Source organism: Nyctereutes procyonoides, unplaced genomic scaffold (genome assembly GCF_905146905.1).
Source record: "Nyctereutes procyonoides isolate TBG_1078 unplaced genomic scaffold, NYPRO_anot_genome, whole genome shotgun sequence".
Taxonomy (NCBI): Eukaryota; Metazoa; Chordata; class Mammalia; order Carnivora; family Canidae; genus Nyctereutes; species Nyctereutes procyonoides.
Genome location: NW_026575125.1, coordinates 17,573,620 through 17,587,981, shown reverse-complemented (window position 1 = coordinate 17,587,981; position 14,362 = coordinate 17,573,620). Strand labels below are relative to the sequence as shown.

The 14,362-nt window shown below is 43.9% G+C and overlaps 1 protein-coding gene across 2 annotated transcripts in view; it reads left to right on the top strand.

The window, feature by feature from the left end:
- Nucleotides 1–14,362, top strand: part of SMPX (small muscle protein X-linked) — a 54,297-nt gene that overhangs the window by 27,404 nt on the left and 12,531 nt on the right. Inside the window, exon 5 of one of the 2 annotated variants that reach the window (XM_055337445.1) lies at nt 1,934–2,240. The exons of the other annotated variant lie outside the window; for it this stretch is intronic. The gene's annotated coding sequence lies outside the window, so the exon portion shown is untranslated. Of the gene's footprint in view, nt 1–1,933; nt 2,241–14,362 lie in introns of those variants that run through there. 2 annotated transcript variants of the gene reach the window in all.

Sequence of the window (14,362 nt, the reverse complement as noted above, 5' to 3'; positions counted from 1 at the left end):
ACATTGGGATTACATTTCACCATATGAATTTGCGTGGATATAAACATTCAGTCTAGAGCAGAAATAGAAGACTTGAATAATACTATCAACCAACTATACCTAAGAGACATTTATAAAACATTCCAGCCAACAACAGAAGAAAACATTCTTCTCAAGTGTACATGGCATATTGTCAGGACAAGCCACAGGTTAGGCCATAAAGCAAGTCCCAATAAGTTTAAATGGACTGAAATCATGCAAAGTATGTTCTTGGACCACAGTAGAATGAAAGTAGAAATCAGTTATAGAAGAAAGTTTGGGAAATCCCCAAGTTGTGAAACTTAAATACCACACTCCTGAATAAACCAATGAATGAAAGAAGAAATCACGAGGGAAATCAGAAAATACTTTGAGACAAACAAAACCAAAAAGACAATATACCAAACTTGTGGGATGTGGTGAAAGCAGTGCTTAGAGGGAAATTTACAGTTCTAGACACCTACATTAAAGAAGAAAGGTCTCAAATCAGTAACCAACCAATCAAATCAATATTAGCAGCTCTATTTTTGGAAACCATGCCCTTTATTATTTTAAACTTAATTGATACCTACATATGCGGCAGATGATTAAATTGATGTGTAAATGGAAATATCTTTCCTTTCAAAAAGTAAGATGTAATACGCCTTAAAAATTCGTATATACTATAACAAAATAGAAGGTTGGAAATAGAAAATAATCACCCATAAGATCACCATTTTAGCATTATACTCATTTTGATAGCTGCCCCTCCAGTATTTCCTCTACGTTTACATATAAGATACAATACAACAAAGTTGCTGATATGGGATTTGGGGTTATCAGGGCATGGAAGGTTTGGTCTCATTACCTTCTACCTTTGCAATTTTGAGCTCAGGGTCTCTATCCCCTCATTTCATAAAAAGCAGAAAGCGGTGTCTTCCTCATAGGGTAGCTGTGAAGGATCAGGGAGATGGAGAGATTTAAGAAAGTGTAGGTGGGCATGGCACCCAGGGCAGGGTAATTATGCAAAGATGGGAACTGGTTCTCCTTTTACTTTTTCTTTACATAGCGTCATTCACAACACGCGTATGAGTTCATATCTTGCTTTTTCCACACTACATTTTCTCAGAAGAATATTTTTTATGTTGCTTTGTGGCCTTCAGAATTAAGATGATTTATTTCTCATAGTGCTTGGCTTATCATGATTTCATAACCCTTTCCCTTTTCCAGGAGACAAAGGACTGATTTATGGTTGCTACACAGAACTAAATTTAAAAAAAAGAAAAAAACTTCTCTAAATATCTTCTTTGATTTGCTGGAAATTTCTGTCTTCAATTTTAAAATGTTCCCCACTTTGACTCAATTACAGAAGCTCTCTTCACTTTTTTTTGAAGGAAATGGCTTTATCCTGAGATGTTTCACTCTCTAGTGAAGCCATTTTTCCTTTGATTTGTGATGCTCTTTTTTTTTTTTTTTTTTGGTTCTCCACTTGGTTAGGATAAAGATGAGTTCTGCCGCAGTTCTGAACTCCATCAAGGTTTTATTCATTTGTTTTCCTGACCATCAAAGCTATTATTCTAGGCCCTGGTTACAAACTGTGTGGGTGCCAAGTGCTCTTGTGGGTGAACATAAGAAGCCTTTGAGTTGATTGTGGCAGTTGCTTTAAGAGCCTCTCCACAGCAAATACACAGAAGCTATCTGGATGGTTTCTCTTAAAACAGAGATCTGGAGGGCCTAGTGTGTGAACTAGTGGGGGAGAGCTGGAATCAGTGAGAGAGCATTCGGGGGTTAGACCTGAGACCAGAGAAGCACATCTGCTCCAGTCAGCTTGGTGGAAGGTGGAGGTGACTGAGGACCCAACTGTAGAACCCTGGACATGGGCACATAGATTTCCATGGGCTAAAGGACACTTCTTCTTCTTTTTTTTTTTTAAAAGGACACTTCTGACTGGCAGCACTTGCCATGCTTGCAACACACTGGAACTCAGTACGCCATCTCAGAAGTGTGGGGAATGGTACGGGGTGCCAGTGTCTGCAGACAGCTTGAGTTGTCACACCTGGGAGGAGGTATGGGCTGCTACCGTCATCTAGTGCACAGACATACTAGTGCCAGAGATACTAGTAAATGTCCCCCAGTGCCCAGGACAGGCTCCTCCTTGCCAGCCCCAAGCAAAGAATTATCTAGTCCCAAATGTTAGTAGTGCTGAGAGTAAGTAATCCTGATTTTCCCAGTTTGAACGTTTATGTCGGGACTGACAATACAATCAGTGTATTGTATTTTACAGAAATTAAAACATTAATAAAAAGAATAATAAATAATTGCCCAGTATTTATTATCTCTTTATAGTCACAGAGACTTAGGAATAAAAATAAAACCCTCTTGAATAGGATTCTTTTGTCAGCTGGTAAACGAAATATATTTATGGTAGATGGTATACATAGAATATTCCCCAGTAATAGTATTAGGCCTTAAACACAACTATTTTTTATAGGTTCTTTTTTCATCTTAAATGTATCAGAAAGCAGTAGGTCATCTTAGCGGCTCATCAAGTCTTTTAAAATCTGAATGTTAAGCATTTGTAATCACCGGCACCAACGTCAACGTCATCATTTTTGTCGCCCTCATTGGCGTGACCACGGAGTGTGTGCTCAGGGGATGCCCGACGCCACGGCTCGTGCTTCGCCTACGTTAGTTCATTCACTGCTTGTGCCGACTACCTGGAGATACACGATGCTGCTCAGACACTTAAGGAAAAGAAGGCCAGGAGACTTTACGAACTTGACCAGGGGTACCCCGCTTGCAGGCCACGGGGAGGAGATGCAGATTGTCGTCTGTCATACTCCACAGCCTCTCCTTTTAATCACTGTCACCCACTGCATTCTCTGAACAACAACTTCTCTTAGTTGAATCTTCCAGGGTTTGCAAATATTTCACTGTGTCAGGTCAAAGTAAAACAAGCAAAGGCTAAGCTCTTCACAAAGAGGTGATCCTCTAACTGACTCATTGGTTTATTCATTCGTTCGTTTGCTCATTCATTCATTCGTGCATGAACTCATTCATTCATTCAACAAGCACTCATTAAGCAAGGAGCATGTGCCAAATGCGGAGGGTATCAGCGTTGTGGACTCGGATATGAATCGGTGTCTGCCCGGCTTCACTTGAATGCACAGAACGCTGCATGGAAGCACAAGTAATTTGCTTTTTTTAAAGGTCTTGAAGAAGAGGAAGGGTTAATGTCCATAAATATCAGAGAGTGTGAAAGAGAGGAGGATTGAGAGAAAGGCAGAGGAAGGAAGGGAAGGAAGGAACGAAGAAAGGGATGGGACAGCAGCGACAGTGGCAGTGCTGGGCACCACGGGGGTCCGGCTCGCTGCTGACAAACGGCAGCAGAGGAATGCCAGGCCTCGGTGGAGGCCGCCTGCGCTCCGGGGGCGGGCGAGGGCTTGGCAGGCGTCGCTGTGTCATCACGAGGCAGCCGGCTCCTACCCGTGAAGGCTTTTCTCTCCTTCCCTCTCCCGCTGCGTGCAGCCCACACAGAAAACCGGGGAAGTGAATTCCAGGCTGTCTAATCAGGCTTGGCTGCGTCGTGACAACACTGCTCGTTTTAACTCCCTCCGCACGTTGTGGCATTTGAGAAGGGGAAGGAATCACGAGGAGCAAGTCAAGACTCGCTTGTGCTCCGGGGCCACCGCTCCCTGCCTGGGAGGCTGCGGCTCCACAGCCTCTGGTTTAGGGCTTTATGCAGACGGCCAGGTGGTGGCTGCTTTAATCCCAGGCGGGGCCGGTCAATTGGCTTCTCACTGAGGGAAATTTCCATCAAGCAGTCCACAGATTGGAGTCGCTTTGGTCCAGGCAGGTGGCAGAAAGACTGCTCAGAGCAATTCGTCCTGACTGCTTGAAAACCAGCAGAGCGCAAGCGAGTCCCACTGCCCCCGAGTCACCGGTGGCTCTTCCTCCCACCGCAGAAAACCTGCCCTGACACGCAGCAGGCACAGCCTGATCCTTAACAACTCGTACACTATTGCACTGCCTAGCTCTCGCCTCGCCCCCCCATTTTGGACACGGATGATAGGAATCACGGCTGCCCTTTAGTTGCAGAGGCAATGATTCATTCTTGAGAACTTACCAAACAGGTTTATTAAATTCTGAGTGCTCAAACATCCGTTTATGCAGACTCAATTGCTTTTCATCTTTTAATCATTTTGTACATGAGCTACTTGGAATTTACTTTAGCTGAATTAACCTTTTTCTTCATAATGCAAGTTAACAGCTCGAACCGGATTTCAACGGGAATGAGTAAAGTATGGGAAAGACTCATTTAGTAAGTGAACATCTGCCAGGCCCCGCAGTGTTAGAGTAGGCGCCGAGGACGGTGCCCCTGCGGGAGCTCACGGTCCGGCCAGGGGAGGACGTGAGCGGGGGCATTAGCTTGTAAAGGTTGCAGCAGGAATGATACAACAAGACACAGCCTTTGAATATAGGCGACGAAGATTCTAGAGAGGATGTTAGAAAACAAATATTCGAAAAGAAGGTTGATGAGCAAACACTTTAGAGGGGATTTGGGTATAGGTTCAGGCCCCGGCTTTGCTATTCCCTTGGTCTGTGATTTGGCATAATCGCTCTGTGTCTTTGTCTGAAAAATAAGGAAAAATCCCTACCTCACAGGGGTGATTTTGCTCCTGACCCTAAGGGACATATTGCAATGTCTGGAGAAATTTTTGGTTGTCACCCCTCAGGGCAGATACCACTGGCACCTAGTAGGTTGAGGCCAGGGGTGCCACTGACTATCCCACAATGTGCAGGACAGCCCCCCACAAGAAATGTCAGTAATGATGAGATTGAGAAACACCGAATGCCACGGTGAGCATAAAGTCCTCAGCCCAGTGGTAGCTATTATTACTGATGATAGCATGTTACCAGGGGAAGGAACCTAATCGAAGGCATTAGGCAGTGGATGTGCTAGAGTGGGCACAGCTGCACTCCACGTCCAGCTGTATCATGTAGTAACTCTGTGACCTTGTGCAAGTTGCTGGGCACTCTGAGCCACACATCTAAGTAGGAGTGAGGATACCAGTCTTGAGACGGAGCCATAAAGACATGGAGTTGACTCCGATGGGGCATCTGGCATGAACCAGCATCCAGAGAGTGTTCATTCCCTTCATAGTCCCCACTTCTTGCCTATACCCTCTGTCTTCTACCCTCTTCTACCAAGGGCAGCGATTGGTTGGTTGGTTTTTAAATGAAATGCTCTCTAAAGAGTAGCTCTGCAGATTTTCCCAGGGAATATAAAAGAGCTCACTGAAAATGAAACTCCACTAATTGTCTGTGACTAACAGGAGCTCACCGAATCACCTGCAAGCCTCCGAGAAGCTCTCTCCGCCACCACCTACCTTGCGTCATCCAAGCCTGAGCCAGTTTGTGAGAGGATTTCTAAGCTGCGTGTAAGCTCCTTCTCCAGGAGGAGGCACTGCAGTCCCACTTTTCCAAACCCACAGCAGCTCCAGTTTCCAAAGCCCTTGTCTCCACAGTAAAATTACAAACATTTCACTCAAGTGCTTTCATTTTGTTTTGGAAGCTTCAAGGGATTTCCACTCCTCCTCCTACCATTTTAAAGCAGCAAATATACCTGGTTTGTAATTTCAGACTTTTCCCTGAAGAAAATCCGTTTAAGAAATATTTGGGAGGCCAAGCTGCCTTCTGTTATCAAGGAAAAGTGAAACAATGCATTTGAGACACCATTTTACTGAGCATTTTGAACGGGCTTGATGGCCAAAAAGAGGTATCTCATCTTTTTAGTAACCTTTGGTGCACAGACTATGTTTTATCGGAGTCTGGTCTAGGAATGAAAACAAGATCCATATCAATATAAACATCCAGAAAGTGCCCTAGGTGTCTTCTCTATGACGTCTTCTCCTGGCTCATGCCCATTCACATCCAATTTATACCTGTTATTACTTCCTAGGAGTGTTTCCTCCCTCTTTCTGATGTTGCTTAACTTGATCATTAAGTAATGTCCACTTTGTAATAAGAGTGAAACAGGTAGGCAGGCATTAATAAACACATGTGCCCAACAACATGGCAGCTTAGCCACTGTGAATAAGCCACTTAAGAGGGCACCACGAGCCAGGTGATGAGCAAATAGAGGCTTATTTGGAGTTTTAAGTTTTAACGAAATCACATCTTTTAACGAGAGACTAATAGCAGCAATAACATTAACAAGCCCTTGTACTTGATTTTAAGACTTCCAAAGTACTTCTATGTTCGCTTTTTTTTAAATTTATTTATTTATGATAGTGAGAGAGAGAGAGAGAGAGAGAGAGAGAGAGAGAGGCAGAGACACAGGCAGAGGGATAAGCAGGCTCCATGCACCGGGAGCCCGATATGGGATTCAATCCCGGGTCTCCAGGATCGCGCCCTGGGCCAAAGGCAGGCGCCAAACCGCTGCGCCACCCAGGGATCCCTCTATGTTCGCTTTTGAGGCTCACAGCAGTTCCATGAGACAGGAAAGGCAATGAATTTGCAGTTCCTTCTTATGTGACTTCCAACTTCACACAGGGGAGAAGATTGTGGGATGTGTCATCTCCTTCCAGAGAAAGTTCATTTTAAGACTATTAATTAAGCCTAGTTAAGAGCATCTGGAAAAAACAAACTGGTGCAATCTCTCTAAATTAGAGAAGTAGGATCGCCACACAGTCTACAGCAGGTGCCAAAGAAGGGTTAGTTACAAACCGTGCCATGGGCCAGAACTGAACAGGTAATGGCTTGCTCTGCTTATACCCAGGAGGACTTTTCTCATTGAAAAGACACCTAGGATTAATCTATCCACTTCTATGAATAGATATAGCCTAAAGGAAATGTACTCTCTGAACTTTCTTTTTTTTTCCAATTTAAGGTTGTTGGTTTATTTTAAAAAGGTGTGTTTTGCAGCTATTAACGTCCCACATCATACAGATAACCAGCTTTACCTCCCCCCAGCACCACCCCATCCCCTCCAGTTGTCTTTTATATATATATATATATATATTTTAAATTGAAGTTCGATTTGCCAACATATAGTATAGTACTCAGTGCTCTCATCCTGTAAGTGCCCCCCTTAGTGCCCATCACCCAGTCACCCCATCCCCCTGCCCGCCTCCCCTTCCACTACCCTTTGTTCGTTTCCCAGAGTTAGGAGTCTCTCATGTTTGGAAAACGAGTGGGAAAAATTAGAGAGGGTGACAAAACACGAACTTTTATTTCTATTTACGGTTTTCTTGCTGCCTAACCTTAAAAAAATCATATTGTATCATTTTTATTTATTTAATTTTTAAAAGTAGGCTGCACAGTCAACGTGGGGCTTAGCTTATGACCCTGAGATCTATTGACTGAGCCAACCAGGTGCCCCATATTGTATCCTTTATATACGTATAAACATACGACACACACACACACACACGATCCCAGATTTGAAAATCAGGTTGAAATATCTTCATTTCAGAAAGACTAGGTGGCAAACAAATGCCCCCGGGGAAGACTTCACTTTAAGAAACCCCCAAAATCATCTCCCTAAAGGTACACTCTCCTGGAAAGCTCTCCACTGTCACCAACAGCCAAGAAATGGCATCCTGGATTCCCTGTAGAATCATATATGAAGTTTACTGCTGGTTATCTGTCAGGGGAGAGAGAGCCTGGGAGTCTAAGCCAAATCCAATTCAATTATGGGCCAATTATAGACCTGCTTCCACTGCCAGGAACGGGCCACACCACCAACCCAGCTGGTTTCAGAGCCCCTGGCTGGCAGGGACTCCCTGTACATGAGTAGAAGAGCTGGTGGCTCAGATAAGACAAAATAGCTGAGACGGTGTTTGGAGAGCAGCACAGATGGCGAACGCCAGTATGCCTCCCCTGAACCTCCTAACCATGTCACTACCAATCTTTCACAATTGACTCCAGACTCCATTTTCCCTCCTGGGTGGCACCCCTTCCCATGATCAAATTATGAAACACCAGGAGGTGGTAGTCAGGGCTTTGCTCTCGCACTCGGAGTCAATCTTGCAGCCCTGGCCACGCTGCTAACTAGGAGCACAGTGTCTGGATTACCCGCATCACCACTGACAGCTTCACCCAAGTTAGGAGTTAAAATGCCAAGAAAGGTGAGTTAGAAACTTGGGTTAGGTGAAAATAAAGCTATCTCTGTTAAAAATCAAAACAACTTTGTGAAGTCTAGCTGGCACTTCCAGCCGAATGACATCATTTCAGGTCTGTATTCTAGCATCGAGTGGTACAGTTCTCCCTCCGGGCTGGCTTTGCCTGTCTGATCTGCCAGTTTAAGAAGCAAGCTCATCCCTAACTTTAACGGAGATCCCGAGGAGAGCGGGGACAAGGCAGCACCAAGGACAGCATCCCGTAGGCTGTGGCAGTGGAAACCATTTAGATTGGCCTCCAGCAGCGGTCATCAAAGTTTCTCAGGGCCTTGGCATCACGTGGAGGGCCTCCTGAAACTCAGACTGCTGGGTCCCACGCCCAGAGTTTCTGATTCAGTGGGTCTAGGGTGGGCACGAGAATCTGCATTTCTGACAAGTTCCCGCGGGCTGCTGCTGCTGGTTTGGGGACCACACTTTGAGAACCACTGACCTCGAGCCAGTAATCTAGATTGTTTAGGTCTGGACATTGAGAATTTCTAACTAACTCATCATCTGATCCATAGTTTTATAGCTAGTATCTAAAGGTATAGTAAGCAACTTGGTCAAACCTCTTTGCTGAAATTCAGATACACAAAGCATCAATGAAGCAACAATCATAAATGCTTAGAATAGGGTTTCTGAGGGTCAGGCACCATGCCAAGTATGTCACCTTGTGATTAGTAAATGAATTAGAATACATAAGCTCCATTTCACAGGGGACAAACCTGAGGCACAGACAGGTTATGTGACTTCCTCCAAAGTAGCACAACTAGACAACAGGACAACTGGGATTCAAATTCGGGCTGACTGGCTCTTAACCCATTACCCCAGGCTGACTCTGCATGTGGCAGATAGGATGAGCTCCATGGAGGTGAAATGTGCTGTGTAAATTAAGAAGGACGCTGCTAAGGGGCCAGGAATTCTGGCAGTGGCATCAACTTACCAACCAGTCACTTAATCTCACTAGTTCAGCATTAATTTCTGTAACTGTTTATTAAGTTTGGACACTGTTACAATCCAAGGGTTGGCAAACTAGGTCCCACAGGCCAAATCCAGTTTACTATGTAGTTTTCTTTTAAAACTTTTTTACTGAGAGATAATTCTAGATTCCCATGCGGTTGCAAGAAATACTACCAAGAGATCCCTGGATGCAATGGTTGGGAAGAAATAAGAAAAATCATTTTTCCAATCTCTATAGAAATATTTCTAAGGAAGGCCTTGCCATGTTTTGGATATATGCAGAGACCAAAAAGTCGGGTTTGATAATCTTCATTCAAGCATACTGTTATATATGTCCAGGAAGTGGAAGGAAAACACAAAAGGGGTTCTAAATTTGAACACTTTACAAGTCCAATACAAGACAGGACCAGGATCATAGCTACTTGGCTGATTGATAGGCAATTGTATAGCTTTTCTCAAATATTATGACATAAGAACTGAAGCCAGTTTCTGAACAACTGTGTTGCCCAGCCTTGGGCTTTGGGTGGGAATCACTTCTTTTTATTCTAGTTATTGTAGTCTTGGAGTCAGGCAGCAATGAGTTGCTGGATGTAGTTAGACTTGAGATCCTCAGTGTGGGCTGCACTAGGGTCACCTGGGCTTGTCTGAACCCCACTTCTGACCAATTAATTCTCTGAGGGAGGAGTATATTTCACAAGACCCAAGGTGAGTCTAGTGTGCAGCTTGGGTCATAAGGACCAAGTTAGTGAATATTTCTAAGGTCTTCCCAGGACAAACCAAATGGAAATGTTTGTTGCTTAGGAAAATATTTCTTTGGTTGAATGTCAATGTTGCTGGGATGAAAGTCCCCAAATGTGGGAAAGAGCCAAGCCTTCTTGGAAAGGCATGGAGCACAGATGTACACTTATGTATAGGGTGATCCAATGGTGAGCCACAGCTTCTGTTTGGGATAGGACATGGGGAATAGATAGTGTTACCCAGAATGCCATTGAGTCCAGAACAATAGCCATACTGGGCTTGGCATGGGCCGAAGACACCCTCTAGTGAGTGTGCTGTGCCTTCTCAGTGCTGTGGATATGTGTTTAGCCAGCAATATGTAGAGTTGTATTCTCATAGGTCAGGGGACCATCTGTGTTACTTACTCCAACCCAGCCCAGTAGGTCCCCTCTATGCTCCCTGCTTTGCTGTATGTCCCCTACCCTGGAGAGTCACTTGACTTTAACCATGAATTTAGCAACTTTTAAACCCTGTCCCAATCCGTCTCACTCTAAAAACTGTCAGGGCTGCTGTTCTCTCCAAATAATCCCAGTCACACCCTTTGGAGTGACTCACCAAGAGAAGAGTCCAAGTAAGTCCCATTCCATTGGAGTTTCGTTTAACTTGTTCAGCCTCTGGGTATAAACACAATACAAGGAGGGTTATGTTTTTGGTATGATGTGCAAAGCACTGATTGCTGAGTGCTGAACTGTTGCACTGTAAGCTTTGGTTCAAGATCAGTCAGCTATGTTGGCCTGCTCCCACAAAATTGAATCCATGAGTTCTCAGGATGCCAGATCTCTAATGTCTGGCTACTCACCATTTCAGAAATGCCCAAAGCAGTCTGTTCCTAGAATCTGGCTAAGGATCTGGTTTCTGACATAAGTGCCATTTCTTGTGATTCCCATCAATAACACCTATTCACTGACACATAAAATACAAGAGCTAGACTTGACTTATAGCAACTGTATTACATATATATGCATGTGTACATGTAATACATGTATACACATATGTATATATGTATTATACATACACATACATGTAAGTTTTTATTTAAATTCCAGTTAGTTAACATATGGTGCAATATTAGTTTTGGGTGTAGAATTTAGTGATTCAACAGTTAACATACAACACCTGGTGCTCATCAAGACAAGTGCCTTCCTTACTCCCCATCACCTATTTCCCCCATTTCTCCCCCCCACCCACCTCCCTTCTGGTAACCAGCAGTTTGTTTTCTAGAGTTAAGAGTCTGTTTTTTGGTTTTCCTCTCTTTTTCCCCCTATGTTTGTTTGTTTTGTTTCTTAAATTCTACATATGAGTGAAATCATATGGTATTTGTATTTTTTTGGACTTGTTTCACTTAGCATAGTACTCCCTAGCTCCATCCACATCGTTGCAAATGGCAAGATTTCATTCTTTTTTATGGCTGAGTAATATTCCATTATATAGATATACTACTTCTTTTTTATTCATTCATCAGTTGATGGGCATTTGTGATCTTTCCATAATTTAGCAATTGAGCAACTGTATTGTCTATTGCTGTGTAGCAAATTACCCCAAACCCTGCAGCTTAAAACAATAATAAGTATTATCTCAGAGTTTCTGTGCGTTAGGGATCTAGAAGTGGTTGAGCTGGGTGGTTCTGGCCTGGAGTCCCTCATGAAGTTGCTGTCAAAATGTCAGGTGGGACCATAGTCATTTAAAGCTTTGACTAAGACTGAAAGATCCACTTCTAAGGTGGTGTACTCATGGCACTGGTTAATGGATAATGACTATTATCAGGAGACCTTAGTGTCTTTCCATGTACACCTCACCACTGGGCTGCTTGAATGCCCTCACAACATGGCAGCTGGCTTCCTCCAGAGGAAGTGATCCAAGAGAGAGCAAGGCGGAACCTGCGGTGGCTTGTATGACCTAGCCTTAGAAGTCACACTCCGTCATTTCGGTAATATCCTATTGATTGCCCTAGTCAGCCCTATTCAGTATTAGACAGGACTACATAAGGGTATGAACACCAGGAGACAAGATTCACCGGGGACCATCTGGGAGATCTCTCCAATAGTACCTTTTTTTTTCTAAACCAACGAGAATGCTGGGGTCCAGAGAAGTGAGGTTTGCCCAAAGTCACTCAGCCTTAACATTCCAATATTTGTTTTTCTTTCAACCCCAACCGATCCTTACCACCCACAATTTCTTATATTTATTTAAAACACCAAATGTTGTTTATCTTTGGGAAGATTAGAAAGATTATTTCCAAATGTGAAGCCAGTTTCCCTGATGTTTTTTAACAGAGGAAGCCTTCAGAAACAAGACAGCGTATAAGCAAAGTGTACACTCCAAGCACTCCGGAAAGGTTTTTCTTCACTTCCTTGAGTCGTTAGGGAGGCAGTGCTCCAGAAGGAGGGAGAAAAAAGCAGAACCTCTGAGGGAAAGCAAACTCAATAGAGAACGAAAAATCCCATGTTTGAGGGATAAAGTTTACCTTTTGCATGCTGTTCTCTCTCCTCGGCTTGTTCCCATATTACGATGTTTTCCTGCTCTTGCTTTTGATTTCTGAGAGTGAAAGAACAAGAAAAAGAAAATAAGAAGTGAGGAAACAGAGTATCACAATCAAACCAATGGCAAGGCCACCCTCCTTAAGGAGTGTGGGTTTCATTAACCCCAGATAAAAGGCAGCGACCTGGCCACAGGGACTCCCTAGGAAAATCACAGATTTTTTTTCCTTTAAAAACTTATGTCTCGGGATCCCTGGGTGGTGCAGCGGTTTAGCGCCTGCCTTTAGCCCAGGGCGTGATCCTGGAGACCCGGGATCGAATCCCACGTCAGGCTCCTGGTGCATGGGGCCTGTTTCTCCCTCTGCCTATGTCTCTGCCTCTCTCTCTGTGTGTGTGACTATCATAAATAAATAAAAATTAAAAAAAACTTATGTCTCTGAACACACACACGCGCACACACACACACAGATTTTTAAGCACAAAGCTCTGAACTGATCAATATTATCAGTTCTTTTCTCTTCAGGATCCTCTTTGAAACAGCCATCTTCTAAGAAAGGCAACAGCAAGAAAGAAACCTCTTCTTCATTCTCTATCCCTTTTCTATCAGCTAAAAAAACGACAAGGCCTGTCATCTCTGATCACCGTAACTCGTCAGGAGACACGACCACTTTCTCCCTGCCTGACCTATTTTGTCTAATGGGGCCCACTCCTGTGCCCTCTGCCACACTACCTTCTCTCCCAAGTTCCATTTATAGCAGAGCTTTATTAATGGTTAAATCGTTAGGAGCGGATCTGTCTCCCTCCCAAGGCTTCTTTCCCCTATTCAATAAATTAAGCCATGGGATCCGAGAGACTGTCCATTTCTGCTCTATTTAAGCTCAGATTCTTCCCAGCTCACAAAATACTGTGAACTGACAGGTGAGAGCTCAGTTTGAGTTCCCAGGGCCTGCCCAGCAGTCTGTGGTCACTTGCGATTTGTTTCATATTTAGTTCTCGAAGTAACGCTTGTGTGGCCCATGTGTGGCCCATGGGAATTTACCTAAGCCCTTGATGGAATTCTCCTATCTGGAGCTGAAATGCTTCACCAAGGAGCCTTTGGGCCTTCGCTAATGGTGAATGGCCTCCTTTCACAATCCTCAGGCAAGAGCCCCTGGACAAGTGCTAGGAGGGTCTGACATGTTTGACCCCTCTTTTCACCTTGAAAGAAGGTTTGCAAATTCCATTCATCCGCCATTCTTGTTGCTGTCACACAGGTGACCTCACTGAACAACTGGAGGATTAGTGGCCCACGGCTGTCAAAGTGACCTGTGCATTTCACTTCTCAGAGCCTTTTCTCACTTGGTTTTAGTTGCCAGAGCCCTACAGTCAACAGACCTTTCAAAAAAAAAAAAAAAGAAACAGAAAAACCACAAAACTGATAATGTCACTGCCCTGCTGAACACCCTTCAGTGGCTCCCCATTACCCCTGGGGCCGGTATTAACTGGCTTATACTCACCAGTGTTCCCCCATCTTGCATTGCTGCCTGCTCAGAGCATTTCTTGTTCCAAACCTAGTGAACTGCTCCCAGTTCATGGAGGTGCCACGCTAACATGAGGCTGCTACACATGCTCAGAATATTCTTTTCAAGTCTTTCTCCTATACCCATTAGCTGGTTAGTTCCTACCCCTCATTAGGTCTCAGATTATTTTTTAAATAGATTTTATTTATTTTTAAAGATTTTATTTATTTATTTATTTATTTATTTATTCATTCATTCATTCATTCATTCATGAGAGACATAGATAGACGGAGAGGCAAACCCCCTGTGGGGAGCCCGATGTGAGACTTGATCCCAGGACCCCAGGATCACTACGTGAGCCAAAGGCAGGTGCTCAACCTCTGAGCCACCCAGGTGCCCCTAAGTCTCAGTTTAAATACAATTTCTGAAAAGCCCTTCCATGGCCCCTTAACTGAATAGCACCCACAGCAGCCACCATTTATTTTATTAT